The sequence below is a fragment of the Trachurus japonicus genome, chromosome 10, assembly GCF_045865225.1.
Source record: "Trachurus japonicus isolate A0001 chromosome 10, Traja_1.0".
Taxonomy (NCBI): Eukaryota; Metazoa; Chordata; class Actinopteri; order Carangiformes; family Carangidae; genus Trachurus; species Trachurus japonicus.
In genome coordinates this window covers 28,518,812-28,541,224 of record NC_140916.1, presented here as the reverse complement: position 1 = coordinate 28,541,224, position 22,413 = coordinate 28,518,812, and positions in this window count along the sequence as shown.

Here is a 22,413-nt window from a genome sequence, read left to right as displayed (position 1 = left end):
CCATGAAAGATGGATTCATGGTTTAAAGAAACAAAATTTAACAGACAGTATGCAAAGGGTAAATGCACTTTAATATTCTACCCAAACAATCCAATATACAGCTGTTGGTATAGCTAGAAATAGATTATACTCTCTGTTTCTCTGCTGTGATGTTCTCCCACAATCAAAAGTTTTGACCAGGGTGTGCAATGAGAGTTTATGGTATTCATCAGAAAAAAAAAAAAATCAAAGCCATAAAGCTATCACATGGCTCTTGATCAGAAAAATTGTTCAAAGTGTTGTTTTCATCGTCATCAAACAGCTCTGATGTCTCTTTGAGAGCATCATGTAAATTCAAAACAAATATGATTTGCAGCTGCAGACCACTTCACAGATGCAATCACAGCCTGTTACACCTCCTACGGTCACTGACAAATGAACAATCCATCCACCAAATCACTTTCAGCATAAATGATGTGTGAATCTCACTAGTCGTTGGTTCTCTGTGATCTGTAATATGTACATACTTCTCAAGGGCTTCCGCAATGTGTCGACAGTGATTTTCAGATGTTTTAAGTTTATTTTTATAGTTTCTGATTTTTTTTTCTTTTTTAGGTTACGCCTCGAAAATGTTGCCTGACCTGGCAGCCATACACCCGCTTGGTATTACTCCCCGCAGGCCCTTTACTGCCTGCCAACGCAACACATCTGTGACATTACATGAGTTCAGACAGCTAATCGCACGACAATGTGCAGGTGTTGTTACTGACCTATCACTTACTTAAGAGCGGAGACAAAAGGCCGCTTTCTGCTCTTCCTTCCTCAGTCTCACAACCTGACTCGTGAGAAGAATATTTCCTCGAGCAGATGACCTTCTGGCTGCTGTTTTTCACCACCGTCACACCTCTGCATGCACAGCTGCATTTTCATGTGGACAACTCATAGGCCCATATATAACTGTGTTAACTTGTGAGACATTTATTTGTATTGTATTTTCCCTGTGTATTGTGTAGACACATCACTTGTCACTTTACATTTGTCAAGTTAAGTCTTTCAAACAGAGTGTGTTAACTTCTGTTCATCAAACATTTGGTAAAGCCGTGAGGGATCATGGGAGTTGTTGTCTTAATCAACATCACCCTGGGCTTCTCCTTCAGTGGCAGTCATTCAGAAGGTGAATTATCCACAAAGGCTCTCCTAAACAAACTGACCAGACAATTATAATAACAGCAAATAAAGCCGCTTAGGCCACGTTAGGGCCTCCACCTTACAGCACTGACTTTTCTGAGCTGGGACTGCCAAACTTTTGTCTCAGTTGTTTTTCTGATAACTTATGATCCTGGCTTACAGGAGGTGTCCTCATATCTATAACCACAGGTCCAGGGGATTAAAACCGGTAGAAACACTGAATGAAACAGCTTCATTTCAAAAATGAGTGATTCTACAACACTGTCCAGCAGATACATCTTCAGCACCGGGGAGCTGAGCTGCCTACCATGTGCTTGGCTCTTTTTTCTGATCACTTAAGATCCAGACATCCAGTGTCTATCTTGTTGAAATATATGGTCAAAAACAGCCAATGGGTTAAAAATGGCTCGAAACTGCATAAAAATACATTTTTAACTTTTGGCAGGTAACCACAGTATCATTGACAGAATTGCAACCAAATTAAATGGACCCATAACACATATTAGGTTTGCCGGTATAACGTGTAGGTTAATGTTCACAACTTAATCAACATATATCGATTTTTAAACATTTTAACGTGGAAAACTTGCATATTACGGCTTTTAACCACCTGTATTTCTGATAATTTCCAAGAATTCTATGTTTTCTTCCTCCCAACAAAACACACTGCGTGTTTACTTAAAAGAGAACAACTCTAAAGTTTTCAGCACACTGCCGCAGCAAACTCCACATACACTTCTCTGTACCAAACAAACACAGCAGATATCTAAATTTTGACAGAAGTTGGCAGTTTTTTGTTGGATAAAAATATATCAAAAAAAAATTATATATACATATATAAAGCAGAAAATAAAATCCTATCTCCAGTGCAGTGAAGGAACAGTACATTCCATGAAAGCACATTGTAGAAGAGACCTCAACATGGATTTTATTTAGCGGCACCTCTTTATTTCTGTCCCTCTTAATCTCCATCCCGGGAGGCCTGTTCCAAAACCAGATAAGACAGGGAGGGAGGGAACAGCCTTGCCTTACACTGTAACAGACAGATGGGGGCAACTTATCACTGTTTTCACACAAAAGCCACATATAAGAAAAAATATAGACTGAAAAAACACTTATATTTGCACTGCAACAAGTATGTACTGTTGGTGATAGAACACTTTGTGCCTGTGTTGTGCATGTCAACACTGGTTTTTACAGGCCACACTGTTGTTAGCTCAATTACACATGCAATCAATGTAAAGACTGGTTGACAGAGACACAAATAACTTTATTGATTAGACACAAGAATCATGTTAAAAAGACAAGTTATGAATATAATCACATTTGTAATTAAGAAATTGAATGTAGATAAAACAAGTAATAATACAGAGTTATTTTAATAGATGACTGGGTAAATCCCACTCCTAAGCCACATCTCATTGGGAAGCCATACAACAAGAGCTGCCTACAGAGGTTTTACCGCCTCGAGAGCATCAAGACCTCATCACACCGACATCAAAGTTTGGAGGAGAAATCAATTCACTTGTTTACGGATCAGCAGATCTGTCAAGATTACACATCAAATTAGCTTTGAATGGTGACACGTAGACTTGTGCTATTAACTGCAACAGCTGCAAACCATGTTGACAGTGCTGATCTTTGAGTGGATGGACAGACACAAGAATCCAAGAAGATATGAATCTATCCTAGCCCATTGTGTTGCACAATTAAAAATAGATTTATTCAAAATGTTGAGCTGGTGGTGTAGAATCTGCCCCATGATGGTTATACACATGGAGCACAACACAAGATACAAACATTAATTTCAATTAAAGTACACTCTCAATTATTAATAATTTTAACTCTTAGGAAAATGTAAATACGAGAGTCATATAGAAATGAACCCCCTGTGGATGACATGAAGGAGGAGATTATCTATAGAGACCAAAACTGTTCCAGGCTGTAAACATCTTTATTAACTCATTGAGTGCCAACCACGTAATTTCTCGTTTTTCGTTCCCATGCGTTGAGTGCCAAAAACGAAATTTTTCGTTTTTTGCTTTTTTTTAAAATTATGAAAATAGACACTTTAATACACATTATATGTAAATTTGGGGACTCTACGACGAGGAGAACTGAAATAGATGACGATCAAAGTCACATGACAGCTCATGATCTGGAAGTTTTTATCATAACTCAGCTTCTGCAAACGGAGTTCTGCATGTGGATGCAGCAGCTGCTCTGCTCTCACCTGCGCTGCTGCTACAGCTGCTCGAGCTGCTCGGAGCAGAAACAGGAAGCTCTCAGCCCACAGTCCCGCCCGGTCTTCATCTGGAGCAACACCGTGTCCTCCCCAAAGTCCTCCCGCGGTAAAATCTGATGGTCTCTGGACCAAAGCAGACCGGTACCACCGACCTGTACCACAGAAGGACCACGACCACTGGCGGGACCGGTGTTCGCGAGCCGCTGTGGCCGACAGACCCTCACGTTCCGCGGCGAGAGGCTGTGACACGGCACGGTGCGTCTGTGTTATTGTTGTTTAGTGGCACCCCCCCCGCCCCCGATGGTGGTTTTGTGAATAGAATAACAATTGTTGTGTATATTTATCTTATACGAGCCCTTTGATCCAGAAAGGCGAGTGTCAGAACAGCGACAGACACAAACAGAGCACCTTTCATAAAAGACGCTCTATCTCCTTTTCTAGAAAAAAAGAAGGGATTTTGGTGAAACCCAGCCATGTTTAGCTTGACTTTTCTCAGGAACGGAGGCACGTAGAAACAAACGGTTTGTGGTCATTTGAAGCGTAAAGTTAAACCTTTCAATTGAGCTACAGTATGTGTTGGTGGCAATAATATAGAATACACTATGGCTCTACATAAAAAGTCAAAAATGGTCTAAATTGCCGGTACACTTGACTAAAACTTTGGAAAGGAGCGCGGCACTCAATGAGTTAACACTGTCAATTTGGACATTTTATAAGTCTATACTGACTGATTTACTTTTTGAACCAGACTCAAGTAGCATCAAGTATAACTGCAGTTTCTGTTACTGTGATGGTTTGCTCTATTGTTTTAACCCTGGATGTTATAACACACCTAGCTTGGTTATGGACTGTAAGTAAGAAAGATAACTAGAGGAGCCACTGTGACTTCAAGTGCTTCTGGTCAACATGTAACTAGCACTCATCAAACTTCTGGCAGCTTCCATTTTTCAAAGGCACATGGGTAAACTGTTGGTAACACTTTATAATAAGCAGCCTACACAGTATTAAGCATTAGTAAAGCATTAATAAATACTGAATTATTCATTGATAAAACATGTATACTCACCTATGTAGTTTATGAATACAGTTAGTGCTTAATGTGTGTTATAAATTATGAATTCAGTATTAATTAATGCATAGTAGTGTGTACCTATTATAAAGTGTTACTGAACTGTTTGTACAAAGCTGAACTCACATGATTGTCTGAAATCTGAATGTTTTACTAATGAGGCTAATGGGCAGGTCTGTTCTCCTGTTTTTGGCCCCAGAGGGTCTGAGGACTGCGTAGCTGCAAGTGAAACATGGAGAGGAATGATGGCTCATCACAAGGAGCACCTCAGAAGGCCACAGACTTTGACTTATACAGTATGTGGAAACAGAGAGACATTTAGAAGATTTGCTGTATGAAAAACCATATCTGTGTTGATTCTGTGTGATATGAAAGGAAGAGGCTGTCACAAAGTCTATCTAGGAATTAAGAGACAGTGGAGAAAAGGAGCTGACATGACGTCTAACAAAGAAAAAGCAGGACGGAGGAATGAGCTGCTCCAGTGAAGATGTTTAGACTACAATGATCTGTCAAAAGCACTTGCTTGCTTACACTTCAAACTAATTTCCTCATTCTCTGCCTTCTACTCCCTTCCTCGCTCTGTCTCTTCTGTCGGTACATATCTCTTATTTATCAGTTTCTCCTCCCTGCACCTCTGGCACTTCATATTCCAGCTCTCACCACGAATTCACAACAGAGACGAGTTAAGCAGCCAGTCACTGTGGAGCCGGCATTCATTTTAATCATAGCCTGGGAAAAGCTTTCAGCTGGGATAACTTTGTTTCAGGCATTTTTAAAAACGTAGTCACATCATCACTCTCAGATAAATGACTGTGTACAAAGACTTAATCTCCACAATATGAGAACTCACAGTGAGAAATGATATCCATCACATTGTCTCTGATGAAAGGATGATTTTCTAATTTATCAGTTACACGGCAACATGGTGGCCGTCCCCTCACTGAGTTTAACACATGAGCCCTTTAATATGACTATCTTTGTTTTGTCTCTTTCTAGTTCTTTTGTTTAAAGTTTTGCATCTACTACTCAATTTTCTTTATCTCTTTGTAGTCATCTTTACTTAATCTTTATCTATGTTATATTATACATCAAACATAACCATCTTTCTATGAACACTTCTTTATGTAGTCTCAACATATGTGTGTCCAGTGTATAATATTTATTAGAATTTATTAACCCCTTTGTAGTTTTATGTCTCCTTTTTGGCTATTTTCCATCTTATTTGGCATTTTTGATTTATTCATTTATTACATTTCTGTAGTAACAGTTAATTTTTATTTTTAGCCATTTTTTCCCCTTGTCCCCTTGTGTACAAAGGTAGATTTTAACCTCTCACCTCAAAAAATTTCAATACATTGGTATTCTGTACTCTCAGCTTGACCTGCAGGCTACATTGCCCTCATGACTCTCTATGGTACAGCCCCACTTTGTCCTTATCCGTGAGCCTTTTGGGGAATGTGTGAAAATATGTATACAAAATGAATGCAGAGCACTGTCAGCAGGCCACCGGCTGGCCATTGTCCAAAAATACATTAAATACACTGGTCCCAAGCTGCCCGAGTTCGACTAAGTGGATTAGACTCTCAGCCCCAAACTAGCAGACATATATCTGGTCCCCTGTTATCAGAATGCACTGCAGTTGTAGACGTCAACATTGAGACTTAGCCCGACTCAGCTGGCTACCTTAAGTACATCTAAGTGGAGAGAGGAAGGTGGAGGAGAGCAGTGCTATAGCTGGAATGTATTTTTTTTTCTGAACGTGTTTGCAGATCTCACCATTTTCTGATTAAGGTCAATAAAGGTCATAGATTAATTACCACTCCTTTAAGTCCTGCCTATCGCCATGGCGTCCTTGGTGCTACAGTCAGTATGCAGCAGCTCTAAATCAGACAGACAGCAGCTCACTGACACTTTTGCTAGAGGTCAGAGCACAGTTAATCTCTGTCTTTCTTTCCCCCTCCTGGTCTTCCACTCTTTCATGTCTTCATTCCCTTCCTCCTTCTTTAATTCTACTACTCGGACTCCCTCTATCCCTCATTCTTGTCCCTTTTTTTTTACTCTTCATATTGTGTGAATTCTTCCCTTGGTCACACCTGCTCCTCTGCTTGACCTTATACAGTGTAACTCTTTTCAATCCCCAGCCTGTCTCTAAATAAATGACAGCACTGGTCATTTGAAAGAAGATATATTTATATAATCTGACAACCAACCACTTGTTTCCATAATGTCCATAATGACATTTGTCTGTCTTCAGGCAGGATGGTTGGGTGTGAAATGTGTCTGACTTTGACTGATCCGGGCATATTTTAGTGGATCATTATCTGCCAAAAGAAAGATGACAGACACTGCAGACAAACAGTGCAGACAGCAGGTAATATCAGCTGTCACTAAGTCTGTGAGCAACTTCCTGTTTCCCAGTCTGTGTGGTCTCTGGTGACTTTCAGAGGGAGAAAGAAAGCTCAACTCCAAACAAATTCAGCATTCATTTATATTATATGGATCTTTCAAATAAGCTGTTCTCCTATTGATACACAGCTCATGTTAGCATTAACAGAGCTTTGTTCACACAGTGACATTTGGGCATTTCTGTTAATATGATGAATCAAGAAAGTGGAGGATGAAATGATCCCCAAAAGGGGATTAAGTTGACAGAAATTGAAAAGGGCCAACAGCAAAGGTTTGGGCACCTTGCATAGTTAGTATACTATGCCTCCCTTGAAAACTATCACAGTGTGTAAGTAGTAAATAGCTTGTCTGATACCTTGGTCAGAGTTATCTAAGAGCTCAAGTCTCCTGGGTTTCCCGTTCTTTTGCAGGCTGCTGCTTTGTTCCCCCTTTTCGCTCTAAAAAGGTAGAAAACAAATAATAATACAATGAAATTGCTTAAAATATTGCAAAAGAGTGTCGCCCAAAGAGTGCCCAAACTTTTGCATACCACTGTAGATCTAGAAGAGACGTCTATTAATAAGTTCAGCTTCACACTTCATTCCTTTAGTCACCAAATGTGTCTCCAGAATTCGCAAAGTAACACCAGTAACTCTCACTCTCTATCTATCATTATAGCTAGTCTGACTCTGCTATCCCCTCTTCGTTTTTCAATAGCGACTCCCTGCAGTTCTCTAATCTGCCTAGGAAGGCAAGAAAGAAAACCAGAGCAAGAAACCACATTTAAAGGCTGAGAGAACTCACAAAAAGCCCAACTGATGATCAGTTCAGTAGTTCTGAACCAGCACCTTCGGCGTTTAGATCAAAGTAGCCCGTAGAAAAGTGAGCTTTAAGTCAGACCAAATCCGAGGTTAGCTGGGGTAGGGTTCCGCTCAAAAGACAAGCCGATCAAGATAATGGATGGACTAATTGGTACGTCTTGCTACACCCATTCAGTTGGCTCTGTCTGAGCCTGAGCCTATATATGACTCACTGTCTTAAAAGCTGTATTTATAGGACTGTGAATGATGAGTTCATTGGAAAATGTCAGTGCCCCCTGGACAGGCCAGCCCACAGCTAAAGCAGGGAACATCAGTCAGTCAGTCAGTCAGTCAGTCATGGAGTTGAGTCACACACTGTGAGTTGGCTGTTTCTGTGGAAATCAGGCCAGGGACAATTCATATTTGTTCATACATTATTCATATATATGTATATTTCTGTGTTTTTTTAATCGAGTCACATATACTCATAACCGAAATGAGTCACAAGCAGAAAATAAAAATCCTGTCTTCTTTCCTCATCACCTTCCTCATCCATCTATCCATCACACAAAAACCATCCTGCTTTCCTCCCAGCCCTACAATCAGCTACTCTGTGCCCCGCTCCCGCCCCGTTTTAAGTTGTGTCATATTGTTCTACACACGTCACTCTGTGGTATCTCACCCTCTCTCTTCTGTCTTCTCTCACTCCTCTGTCCCTCCTTCACCCTTCCTTCCGCCCCCCCCCCCCCCCCCCCCCCCCCCCCACCACGCTCTTTCCCTTCCTGCTGTGAAAGTCAATGGGACATCACCGTCACGCTGTGCTTTGATGCATCCACTCATTCGGAAGAAACACACACTCCACTTTTTTTTTGTGGTGCAGCAGGCGCGTGAGCATCATGTGTTTGTTCCTGCCACTTCCTTTTCTCTCTCTCTCTCTCTTCCTCCATACTGAGTTTACTCCTCCTCTTCCCTCAGCCTTGTTAGTCAGATATTGAGGGATTGGAGTTTCCTCTCAGGGGGGGACGGAGGACCAATTAAATATTTATGGATCAACATCCATTCAAATGTTTGGCAATGGAGAAAGCTTGTGACCGGAAAACTGACATGACTTGTTTGTGCACAACTTGCGGCAGGGGATGTGGAGAGCTTGTCCTCAGCATGTGTCATTGTGTGTGTGTGTGTGTGTGTGTGTGTGTGTGTGTGTGTGTTGTAGCGGCTGTGTTTGCAGACGATGTTATTGTGATGGGCATATTTTTAGGCAGCAGGGTTTTCTACTATGAGATTCACATTATCTTATTGACCAACTGAGGGGGATTCTGGTTGGCAGCCAGTGTGCAAACCAATGAAGTTACACATCAGAACTTGACAGTAAAAGACATTGGGGGTAAACTGAGAGAATGCAACACAGAGGCTATATGCAGCCTATGTTATGCAAATCAATGGAGGATGGTGAAGAAGAAGAACTCCTAGATCTCTTAAACTTTCTAGTGACACCTTTGAAACAACCTCAAGGTTCAGAAAATGTCCATTAACTGTGTCTGACCCGTGCAGATAACCCAGCCTCAGCAGTCCCAAGAAGCTGCTGCAATTTATTAGCATGCATTTGCATTTTTACTCTTGCATGACCCTTTCACATCCTTGGAGAAAACCTTGACCACTTTGCAAAGATGAAGTGGTTGGTTGAAGGCTTAATCCCAGAGTACAGTAGTGCAACAACTAACAGCCACTATGACACAGTGTGTGAGCTTGTTTCTGTGACAGGATTACAAGAAAACACTGTGACTTATACTGTATGTCTGGAACATACATTTAACTCGAGGGGTTTCAGATTAAGATGAAAAAAATGTGACTTTGTTAATGTTAAAGACACATTAAAGGGATAGTAGCATTTTTTTTAAAGTGGGGTTGTATGATCTGCACTTTGAGGGGCTGGAAAAAATTATATTATAGCGAACAATGGAACCGTGTATTTTTTTTTCAGGTAAAACCTCTTTTAGGCCACGAAAATAGGCCGTTTCTTTGGGTCCATTCACAACAATGTATGTTGTAAGTCTCTGGACAGGGCTATGGGCTGGCGTTGCTAACGGGTGGAGTGCAGAGAGTCTGCTACTGCAATTAAAGTACTTGGGGGCTATTTGTAGATCATAGAACCCTACTTTAAAAAAAAATGCTACTATCCCTTTAAGGTTTAACTTTGGATATGTTGCAGTGGATGGATTTAAGTTAAACCCCACTATAGGGCAGAAGAAAGAATTAAGAAAACATCTTTTCTAATTATTCAATTTTATTTCATAAAAAGTAATTTAAATATCAGTAAGGCTTAAAGTTACGTATAACTACCTTTCACCTTTCACATGTGCTGCCAATCAGCACAGCGGCCCGCACCAAACTTCAAAACCACACAATGGGCCATGAAGGCTACTGTATATCCATTTTTATATACGGTTCAGACAAATATTTGGTAACCCTTTAATTTACAGGCTGTTTATTACATGATGATGTCAAGAAATAGCCAAGAAATAATGATCAATTTCATTGTAATGTCGAGAAATATAACAAAGAAATAACAGTTGATTGCGTAGAAATAGCCCAGAAATAACCGTCAATTGCAAAGACTTGGTGGACAAAACTTCTTGTTTGTAATCTTTTGCCTTTACAAAAAACATGACATTACAAATTGTTATTTCTTGGCTATTTCTTGACAATATCACGTAATTAACATCCTGTAAATTAAAAGGTTACCAAATATTTTTTTGAGAATATTAATATGAATAGAGGAACCCACCATGATCACCATGTTGTGGTTCAAGGATGTGCTTTCCCTGTAGGCCACAAAGACAATCTCAACCTTTACCTGTAATGATTGATACAGATTTCTATTTCTCAGGAACCAATCAGCTTCTCAGCAGCCAGCACAGCCTTAAGGAACAGCAGCACAGTCCCAAATTTAACCTGATGCTGTAGTGCCTCTTCCCAGCTGAGCTTTCAAAAGCATGTTGGTGGGAAACTGTGTTATGATCAGAGGATATCTGATCTGGAGTCAGTGAACACATGTAGGCCCCTACGGCGCAATGCAGCAGAGCTTAAGCAGTTTGTCATGGGCTTTGCAACAGGTGGCATATTGATGCTCATTTCAACTCAGCTGGTTACTACAGTTTAAACTACCGCTGTGATGATGAAGACAGATTGTTTCTCGCCATAAAGTTGTAGATGTGGTGGTTACATTATTATATACAGTTTGTGATAATTTATAGGACACAATTTTAATCCCCTATTGTAGTAGTGAAGATTAATGCATGGTGATACCGCTACACCACAACCTGTTTCCAGAACTAAAGGTGTTCACCCTCACCTCATTATTCAACTCACTGTCCCCATCCAAAGACACTGATGGCCACAGTAAATCCACATTCAGGTGGAGGCAGGTGTTAGCGAATGTCACCACACAGGAGGCTCTACACTCACACAGATGGCTGACATTTATTTGCAACTGTCTACCACTCCTTGGGGACTACATTACCCAGAAGCATCAAAGGTAGCCAAATGCAAATATTCTGTTGTTGTTTCTCACCGCACTAACTAATGGTCTCCTCTTACTCAACAACATCTCGACATCCTGGTGTCAGCCTCCCAGTCCTTTAAAAAATAAAACGCGTCTGCATCAAGGCTCCGCAGGTTTTTATTCTGGCCGAGCACCGCAGCAGCTGGTTCTACTGATTAACATAACCTTGACAAAAGCGGAGGAGCTAAACAGGGGAGTGAGCTGCTACAGTGTTGAAGTAGAGGTAAAGTCTGCAGAATCTCTGGCCTTGATGCCTCCAGACTGAGAAAAGCTGGTGTAAATATGACCAATGCACATAGAGTGAGGGCAGAGTGACCAGATTATAGGAAAGTGTTCCTAACTTTTTTTATTGTTTATTACAGCGAAAATCAATGAATAACCATGGTACCGCAAACAGTGTTATTGAAGGAACCTAGATTTTTATAAGATCGTCCAATATTGATGTTGTCTTGAAATACTCATGCTATACCTTTGTTCATGAACCATGCAGCCCACAATCCAGTACTCCCATTAAAGGGATAAGGGACTAATTCACCAATTTTCTACTCACCGTTATGCCAACGAATGGTTCTGAGAACTTTCAAAATGTTATCAAAATGCTTTTGGAGTTCCAGGGGGGGTCCGGCTACCAACAGATTTTCATATAATGGCGGCGGATATAGTGCTCACTTTTAAATTGTCTAAAACACATACTATGAAACATCCAAATACCTCCATACTGCTCGTCCGTACTGACCCAAGTGTCCTGAAGCCGCGACATGAAAAAGCTCTTTGTGGCTTCAGGACACTTGATGTCCATCGATAGCCCAACATAACAAAGTCAAAGTGGTGTTACTAAGTAGGGCTCTTTTGCTTAAATAGCTAGACAAATATTTCCCTACTGAAAATAAAATGCATTTAAACGCAACATTAATTGTTTCAGAGATGTGCAACAACAACGCTGAACAACCCTGTTGTTGTTGCTGTTGAGGTAGGAGAGGTCTTTGACTTACAAAGAGACAAGCTTCGAATCAGAAATGCTAATTCTGGTGTTAGGATTCACAGTGTGCACCGTGTGCTGCTGAAGAAACAGGCCCTGTACAGAACGTCCTCTAGAGATTAGAGGAAGTTTTCATTCAGGTCCAAAGGTGCCTCACTTTTCTAACAGCGTGCTCTGTTTTTATAGTAAAATAATTTTGATTTCAGCTCCACTTCAATGAAGAAGACAAGAGGACAGATAGCCTAGATACAGTCAGTTTTTAACTGTATCATAGTATTACATGGTGTTAAAGGGTTTAATTATTGAAGACGCTCTCCAGTGTGTTGCTACGTTGTGATTCCCTCTTCCTGTGTGCGCCTGCAGAATAATCGAGGAAACTGCGGAGACAAAACAGCCTGATTTATTGATGAGAAGTAATATTGAAAAGCTGCTCAAGCAAACAGACCTTTTTTTTTTGATGTTACTCAGCAAAATGGATTGTTGGTGTACGACTGAATGCCAGAGTGTGTGCATATTTATGCGCATATGTGTGTGTGTGTACATGTGCGCACTGTGCCTTTTGAGATGTTGGTGAAAACCGCTAAATAGGGCAACCCACATGACCCAAAAATACTCACTTCCTCTCTCTCTCCAGTTCTGTTTCCCTTCATCTCCCCCTCCCCGTCTCTCTCTCTCTCTCTCTCTCTCTCTCTCTCAAATGGGAACATTGTATGTGGCCTATCTACAGCCCAACAACCTCCTCTGGGCATTATGGCACACAGGCGCACACACACACACACACACACACACACACACATACACACGTCAATCGATGCTCTAGGCATACAGCAGACCGGCAGCAACTTTCAAACTGGCTTAGCGCGGCTTACCACAGCTTAGAAAGGCAGATTGGTTACAGAGAGTGTCCCTGAACCAGAAAGGCACTCATCCAGTCACCAATATGGTCAACATTTCTATCAACAGCTGATAAGCAAGCTATGCTAATGACATTAACCACTCACACACACACACACACAGGCCTCTCCACTATGTGTATACACACTTGAGATTTTGAGCATTCAGACTAAATCTGAATAATTTTAGGCAGAGCGTCACCATGGGGACCCAGACTCATTATAACACACCCCTTCTCTCTTCTTTTTTTTTTTTTCGTGCGGGGATCCACCACCGTAGCTTGGCCCATGACCTATTTAGCCCGGCGTCCTGGCTGTGGCCCTGGCTGCTTTACAGGCGCTATCACCAGTGTTTGTCCCGGGCTGGCTGAGCTGATGATGGTCCAGACACATTTCCTACAAAGCCAGATTTGACTAAAGCTATTAACAGACTCCCATGTGAAGCAAGGGATTCTGTAACCTTTCAAACCCAAATCCACTTTTCTTTTATTTTTTTTGCTTTGGAGCTTCGGATCATGCAGACAAGGTAGAAACGGGCGGTACACATCCACGCCCAAAGCTAAATATAGTTTAAGATGTGATGTAGAGTGTTATCACGATCAAATAACTAAATAAGATGATTAGATGTTCAGTTTTTTTGTGACAGTTTGACCTTAATCTTTTTTTTATTGGGGCTAAATAGCGGCTTTTTGGCTTTAGGGCATTAACAATGCAGAGTTAGCTAGCAGTTAGCAAGTTGTGGCTATTCCGAGGCTAGCAGCAACAACGATGTGGGAAAACAGTAAGAAAAGGGAAACACAAACTCAGCAGACTGTTCAAATATATTTGAAGTGATTTTTCTTATGTCAGACTTGACCGTCTGTTCCTTCACAGCACACGGAGGTTTTACAGATGGGTGTGTGTGTGAGAGAGGGGGGTAACCTCAGCTTTTGGCTTGACTCTGCTACAGCTCATCAAAATGAGTGACAAGCAGCAGTGAGACCAGCTGAGCCTCACAATGCACTCCACTGACAGAAGGCGAAAAGTAACATTTTGTTAGCCCTAGAAAAAAACAGAGGGTGCAAAACATGACCTCCCTGAGCCAATCACATCATCCCCTTACATCACCCATTTGTAGCAACCTCTTTCAGCTGTTGAGGGGCATTACAAGGATATCAGAACATACTGTACATGAAGTGGAGACGATATGCACAGTATGTGACCCGACTGCACAATCGTATGTAATCAGGCCCATAGCCAAGCAATAGATGGAATATGTCTCTTTTAATCAGTGTCTGAGAAACTATCAATTTATTTGAATTGTTAATATAAAGCCAGTGATCCATTGCATCACCCACAGTTTGCAGTTCTTGGTGCATGTGTAGGCCTACTTTATATGGCTTTCCTCGGAGTCTCAGTGTCGTATTGTTCTTAATTAGTTTTAGGATTCCAATTGGATTGTTTTAATAATTGAAAAGTGAAATTAAAAACTAAAATATTGGTGAGATTTCATTACTGCGTGGTATCTAACTTTTGGAACCTGTGCAATGAAGCTTTACACATTCAAAGTCTGTGAAATATAATCTGCTCATACAGCAGTTTGGAACACAATAAATGGTACTCTCTAAATGTTAAGACTAATGCCATATGTAACGACTGATCCAGGGGTGTGGCTAGCCATTAAGCTCTACACACACACACACACACACACACACCACCCCCCAACTCTACCATCCAAATGATAAGATACTTAACCCATTACTATACATTACAAAATTAAAAAGGATGTCTGTAATTTTCAGGGCTAGTGACATTTCAACAAAGTCTGAACTGAGTTTGCTTATTCTGTAGCCATTAAAGTGCTCCTAAATGACATTTATACTGAACAGCTCCTTTATACAGTACTGGGGCTTGTGCCTGGACTGATCAAGGCGCCGACGTCTATAGATTCTTGATTATAGTTTATTTACATACAAATGAAATCCTGTTCCTGATGGTTAACCAAATTGATTTAATTCACGTGGTTGCATTTATGAAACTTGAAGTTTCTTGTTGGTCTCATGGTATTGAATTTGTATTTCAAGGCTATTTCTATACCACCCTCAGTAAGCAACATAATTCAAATATTAATTACATAGTGATGTGCAGTGACATTAAGGACTAAAAACATACAGTAAAATGTACAAAATACAAAGTATTGTATATTTTAGAGTGGTGTTTTTTAATCATGTTTTTGCCAATGTCCCTGTCCACAGGACGTGTTCAGCCACTCTGCTGGTGCTCTTTTTTTTCTAATTTGGGAACAGACTGATCTGAATCTACTGCAGATAACACACTGATTACTAATGGCATACCAAACACTACGTCAAATAAACCAAACAACTACTTCACACATTTCACATGTGTTGCCATAAATCCAAACAACCTTCTTATTTATTTTTTTTATCATATTTTACTTTCCCATTACAGATTGGATTTCCTGCTCTTCCCCCTCACTGCTTATGATTTCCTCTCATTTTGCAGATTGCTCTCTAGTACATTTCTCTCTCTCCGTCCCATCCTCTTACTTGTTCTTCATCAAACAAACAGCTACATTATTCAACGTGGGAATGAGAGAGTCCGAGAGAGCACCGGACCCCCACTGGTTAATCCATCTCCTCTGTCCACCAATCACAGCACAGCTCTGTTCTTATGTCTGCACCCTGATTGGGCAAGAGGGGCTGTCCGTCATACTGTATTGGGGTGTGGGTGATTATGCATGCAGACGAGCAACCCTGCTACTCCCTCTCCATTTCAATCACGCAGGCTTGGAGAGTGAACACACACACACACATGCACACACACACACACAAACAAGCAACGTGCACATAAAACTCACTCTGGCTTTTTCTGACTAATACACACTCTGAAAGGGACCTGGGAAGCTAACGAGCATGTGACATTGAGAAGGGTGAACAAGGAAACATACACACACACACACACACACACTACATCTGTATGCATAAATCAATAGGCGTTCTAAGGCTGCATTTACTAAGGTCAAATGGGGCTTGGGCTGACGGGAAATAAGAAGACAGTGTGTGTGTGTGTGTGTGTGTGTGTGTGTGTGTGTGTGTGTGTGTGTGTGTGTGTGTGTGTGGCTTCATGGGGGTGGTGTAACGGACAGACCGAGAGAGAATAATGAAAGCATCTCAAGAGGAAAGGTAGGCTGAAGATGAGGAGGCGAGAAGAGCGTTGAAAAGCAAAATGAAAAGGAGAGAAGAAGGGAGCGAGAAGGAGATATAAAGAGATGAAGAGGATGAGTTGAAAGGCGCGGTTGGATGAGGGAGGAGGAGAAGAAGAGGCAGGCGTGGAAGATGAGGACGGTTAAATAAAGGCTGCAGCGAGTGGAGGTCAATTAGGAGAGATGATGGAGAGATGAGTAGGAGGCAGGAAGGAAGGACAAGAGAGGGCAAGGAAGAGGCCGTGAACCCGTTTGCTGAGCTCAGGTGTTTTGGTGACTCTGTCATGTCCCTAAAACAACACACGATTTGATTTTTCAACCGCTCTGAGAGGGTCAGAGAGCCTGACTGGTGTCTATTCCTCCCCTCCCACGCTGATTTCTTGTTACCGATGAGGGAGGAGACGATGCTGTTGGGTCACGTGTGTCAACCTCAGGTCACACCGGACTATTTTTTAAGCCCTTCACAACTGGATCCATGATTGCATGTTATGTCCGATCATCACTTTTTATCATTAGGTCAGCAGTTTTCACTGAGCTCAGCAACACCAGACACAGCTCATTCATACATCTCATTTATTATTAAAAATGGACACATAAAAGAACTACTAAAAAAATATCATATATCAATATTTTTTGATGCTTTTATTTATTTATTTTTTTGCATAAATCTCTTCAGACCCTTCACCTCTGCTCAAAACTACCAAACATTCAATAATTTTCAGATTTTTAACCCTATAAATGCCAGTTTGAAGACTTAAAACTGGCATTTAAAAGGTTAAAATTCTGAAAGTTATTGAATGTTTGGTAGTTTTGAACGTTCCAAAAGGATGAAAATTGGAGGAACCCACAAGGGCTAGAGCTGCTGATAAACTCCAGGGTTTTCAACTTAAATTCTGTCGCTACTTCATGACATCACAGATATGCAAATTAGCCTGTGAATGTAATGTGTTGACTTTTCAAGCGGACTAACAGTGGTCGCTTAGACTGTTGCCGTCAACATTCATGCTGACATGTTCAGCTGTTTGGCCACCAGCTGACCTCCAGATGTGTTCATCCAGATATAAAGTACAGTCATACCTCTCTATCACCACCATCTTCAGTGCTATAAAGCTTCTGGTACTGTTGATTCTTCTTTGCTGTTTCTCCAGCTGTAAATAAATCCTGACTGCAAATAGTCAATTTGTTCACATAAGCGTCTCTGATTTAACTTCAAATACATGCACACACTCATGGAAAATGTTAACTGCAAAGATATCCATTCTGCCTTTTCAAATAGACCATGGCTCAGAGCACTTTGGTTTTAGCTGCTTGAGCAGCTAAGGTCAGGGAAGGTGGTCTTGGTTAATTAATGGACAAGTCTGGCAATTTAAAGCATGGAATGGGATGCGGGGTGTGTGTGTGTTTTCTTTTTCCAGACCCTGCCTCAGTAGCCTCAAACCATGTAGAGCACAGGATGCAAAACTGGGGCCCGTTTCCCCAAAAGTGATTTGCGAGCACTGCTTACACATGGATTGCGAACGGTGACAGCATCCCATTTCACAAATGATTGCCACTTCCAAATAGCAGATGCAAAGTCGGACAGGGCTTATGTATAGGTCACAAGCTCACCATTTGTTTTTATTAGTAAAACCTGTCAATATTAAATGAGAATACATTTTGCAAATCATATGTTGCAAATTCAGTGAATATGCCTCCGGACTCTGCTGTTAAAGCCCTGTGCTCTGCATTATCAACCACCCACCCTGACTTTCTCCCTGTGCCTTCCCTGCATTATAAATCTGTGTTTAGACAGGCCACGGAGCACCAATTCAGAAGCAATGCAACTGCATATGAAGTCAATAGAAAGGATGCAAGTGGATGCAAATAGATTCAAGTTTGCCCAAGGAGGCACAAACTGAGGTGAAGAGGCATCAGCAGGGATTGAGAATGTTTTAGCTTGAGAGAGAAGTGTTTGCTTATCTAGAGGCTTTATTATCCTAATTTATGAACAAACAGAGCCAAGAGGGAAACATGGAGAGAAATGGTAGTAAAATATACAGAACAGAAGCATCCGCTTTCCTGGTGATTTTTTCCGATTAAGCAAAGTCTGAGCTGACACAGATGCACGCGCATCGGTTGCCAGCAGCAGTTGACATTTACCAGTGGGGAAGCCAGACGGTTTTCATTGGGGTGTCCGGGTCGAGGCCAGCTCTCACTTTGAGGCAGCACGGATCATAGAATTTTGTTCAGTTTGTGGTTTGGTGTTTTACAGAGGTTAGATTGGAATGTTTATCCATTCATTTATTTTTTAAAGTTTTTTTTTTTCTATTACTGACATTATCAGCAGGTTTCAGTGTTGGACTCTTTGGTTCCTATTCTTACTTTTACCATATACATTTCAGCTTCACCACTTACATCTATGATTGACAGTGACCAACTCATCAATAATATCTCCCGCTTTATTGACACAGCCTGCCAAATGAAGAACAAATGAACGCACATTTGTGCACAGAGCTGTTTTACCACTGTGCTCCTCTTCCTCAGAAATATTCCTCATGTCATTGACTATGTTTACATGCAGTCAATAACCCTTTCATAACCGGAATATTAGCAATAACCCGGTTGCGCATGGCCATGTAAACACCAATAACCAATTTGAAAAATAGTTTTGGGTGTATTTTTTCTAAACTTTCTAAAAACCTGAACATGACCCCTAGGTTACTCCTTTTCTTACCCGAATAGTTGATCAAGTATACGCCTATTAGGCTATCCCCACTGAAAGGAACATTAATTTGTGTTCTGCGCATGTTCTGTTCGCAAGGAATCTTGGGCTGTGTTCGAAACCACATACTCCATACTACATACTTCCATACTGCATACTTCCATACTCCATACTACATACTAATCGATCATACAGTATGCAGAGCGTTCACACTGCTGCGTACTATGATAACCCACAATGCATTTCGCTCCTGCCCGAGCCGAAATCAGCCGCCCTGAAGCTGATTTCACTTAAGCTCTAAACTCTGTAAATATATAACTTCAGCAACATTTGAAACATTTTCAGGCGAGAAAGTACTACTTCGTATCCCCATGGTGTTGAAAAAATGACAAAATAACACCTATTTACAATTTTAGTCGGGCGAAGTCGGACTTCTCTGGCGTTAGTAAAACCAGCCGTAGTGAGCACTGTACTTCCGGTTTCTGTGTCAAAATAAAGCACCCGTTGCAATTGACCATAAAGAAAGCCGTTACAATGACGTCAGTGCTCTTACTTTATAAACAGGAAGTGAACCTGTCCCCACTGTGGCTAGCTTGGAAACGCCGTTTGGACCGACCTCGTGCCGTTAACGGAATTTGCCCGTTCAAAATGCCTTACCGGAGAGTTTTGCCTGCTGAGACGAAGATCCGCCCGCCTTCTTCGCTACATCATACTTGCTCTGGACTGGGGATTATTTCAAAATGTATAGATTTGGACAGCTCCTGTGTTTTCTGTGGCCATACTGAAGAAACTTTAAATCATCTGTTTTTTGCATGTAATGTAACAATGACATTTTGGTCAGACTTGTGTTCTTATATTTTCTCCCATGTAAACATGTCATACTGCTTCTCCCTTAAAGATGTTATATGTTATTATGAAAATAAGAAGAACAGGAGTCTTCAGTATTTAGTTAATTTTTTCATTTTATTTGGTAAATACTTTATTCATAAGCAAAAGTTTGCAACCTCCAAACCAACCTTTTCTCATTTTTTAATTGAATTCAATTCTCTCTATAAATCCCTAGCCTTAGTTAAAAATAAGAAGAACACAACTTTTTTAGAAAACTATGAAAAGGTATTTATTGTACTTCCTGACATTTAATGGAATTTGTTAACAGTGATTATTACACACCTATGTATTGACATGACAATATTTATTTATTTTTGTTTTGTTTCTGTTCGTCTAATTTTCTTCATTTTCTACTTATTTGAATGAGATCCTTGCTGTATTTATTTATTTTATCCATTGTCTTTCTGAATATGAAACAGCTCTCGTGTTGTGTTATGTGTCAGTGTTTGACACTTTTTGTACACTTTGAACACTTAAATAAAGAAAAGAAAAAAAAAGCAAGGAAGAGGCGGTCCTTGACGTCACGTTGCGTTGCATCTTGGGTAGTTTGAGTATGAGTAGTGACCTCATGATGTATACTCAACATTTCGTCCGAATCTAGTATGCATCCGGGAACTTCTCGCCTACTGCCAATCGCATATTGCGCAGTGTGAACATACTGCATACTCAAATCGTTAGTATGAGTAGTACGAGTAGTAGGAGAAGTGTGCGGTTTCGAACACAGCCTTGGTCTTTTGAGCACAGGAACTAACACAAGATAACACCACACTTTTGGAGCGAGGAGGAAACAAATCATTTCAGAAATCACTTCAATTAATTCACTTCAAAATCACTATCCGCTGTGCTGTTGTTGTTGTTGTTGTTGTTGTTGTTGTTTTTGGATACAGGAAGAAGAAACGGAAATGACGTGCATTGCATCATGACGTTCTCTGTGCATCGAATTGTACAGGAATAATCTTGCTCATGCATGTAAACGGATTATTCCAAATGTTTCAGAAACCAGAATATTGACCTTAACCCAAATATTGACTGCATGTACACATAGTCAGTTAATCTTATGCTGATGCAGAGCTGTGGAGTGGCGTTTTCCACATGGACAACCCCTAGCTCCACCACTGTGCAATCACTTTGTCTGTTCGTCCACTCAAAGTTACCGATATTAGAAAATATATCAAAGAAAAGCGTTTGCTTTGTGTGTGTGTTGAAAATAAAGCAGGTATACTGACAGGCACTGAACCATAAAGCCATACAGTATCTACCTGGACCTCATCCACCTGTTGCTAGAAGAGATGTAAAACAACACTGAGATGGTTTTTGCTTCTTCAAACCATGAATGTGTCTTCTCATGGATCAACAGTTCAAATAAAACACCAGAAATGTTAAAAATATAAAAAAAAAAATATACTTTTAAGTGAGGCTGTAGAAAGGAATGAACAGCTCTTCAAAATAATCACTGATGTCAAATGATTGTAAAGTAAAGGGCACCTACTATTTATTATGTTGATTTTATTTAATTGGCCAACAAAACAAATTGTGTTGACATTGTGTCTTGTTAGACCAAAGCTTGAGGTCTGTTTCATTTTGATGGCCGTGCTTTTGTTTGCCGCAGCCTTCTGCAGTAGTTCCCTGACTGTCCTCATTCGAAAGAATGAGAGGGCTGCATGTTTTTATGTAAAACCACAGCCGGGCTGAATGGGGTCTCAAAATTGGGCTTTTGATGCTGCATCAGAAACATCAAACATGTCTGTTCAGAGTGAATTTGAAAAAAGTATTAATTTTGAGGACAGAAGATCATCTGTAAGTCAGCATGATAATTAGTGTGTCTCCACTTGTACAGACAGTATCCCTGAATATTGCAGAAAGCATGTCCTCAAATGCCTCATGTTTTCACTATGTAAATATGACACCAGCACTTGGCGAATGAACTCTTTGCTCTAACAATCAGCAGGAGGACAGACAGCAAACTGTGTCTTTTATTTATTCATAGTATTCTTCCTCTTTTGAATTATGCTCCCGATGTTCATGACAAAAACAACATGTTCTTTTTTTTGGAGGGAAGCAGTAGGTGGGAAAATGTGTTTTATTGGGAGGCAATTAAACACAGGCTGTTGATGTTGATGGTTGACCCAACAGCCACCGGACAAATATGTTTAATCCTTTTATTGTCTCCTCTGGAAGCTGAGGAAGCAAAAAAAAAAGAAAAAAAGAAAACTAAAATGATTAGATTCTGTTCACAGAGTTCCAGCAGAGAAGAGGCTCAGAGAAGCCGAGAATTCAACTCAGTTAGATCAAAATGTTTTATGGCCACATGGTCCTAGAGGATGTCTTCACACATCCAAAAAGTAATTACAGAAAAGGCAAAAAAGAGATTTGCTAATTTCCTACCTGAATTCAAAGGGAATGTCCAATTTTTGTCCCTTTGGGTCTGTGAAGATGTGGAAATGATCAAACGTGTTTCCCGAGCAACTTTCTCCCTGGAAAGAGGAAATTCTTGTTATGGTCCGACAGCTGACGGCTGAGTG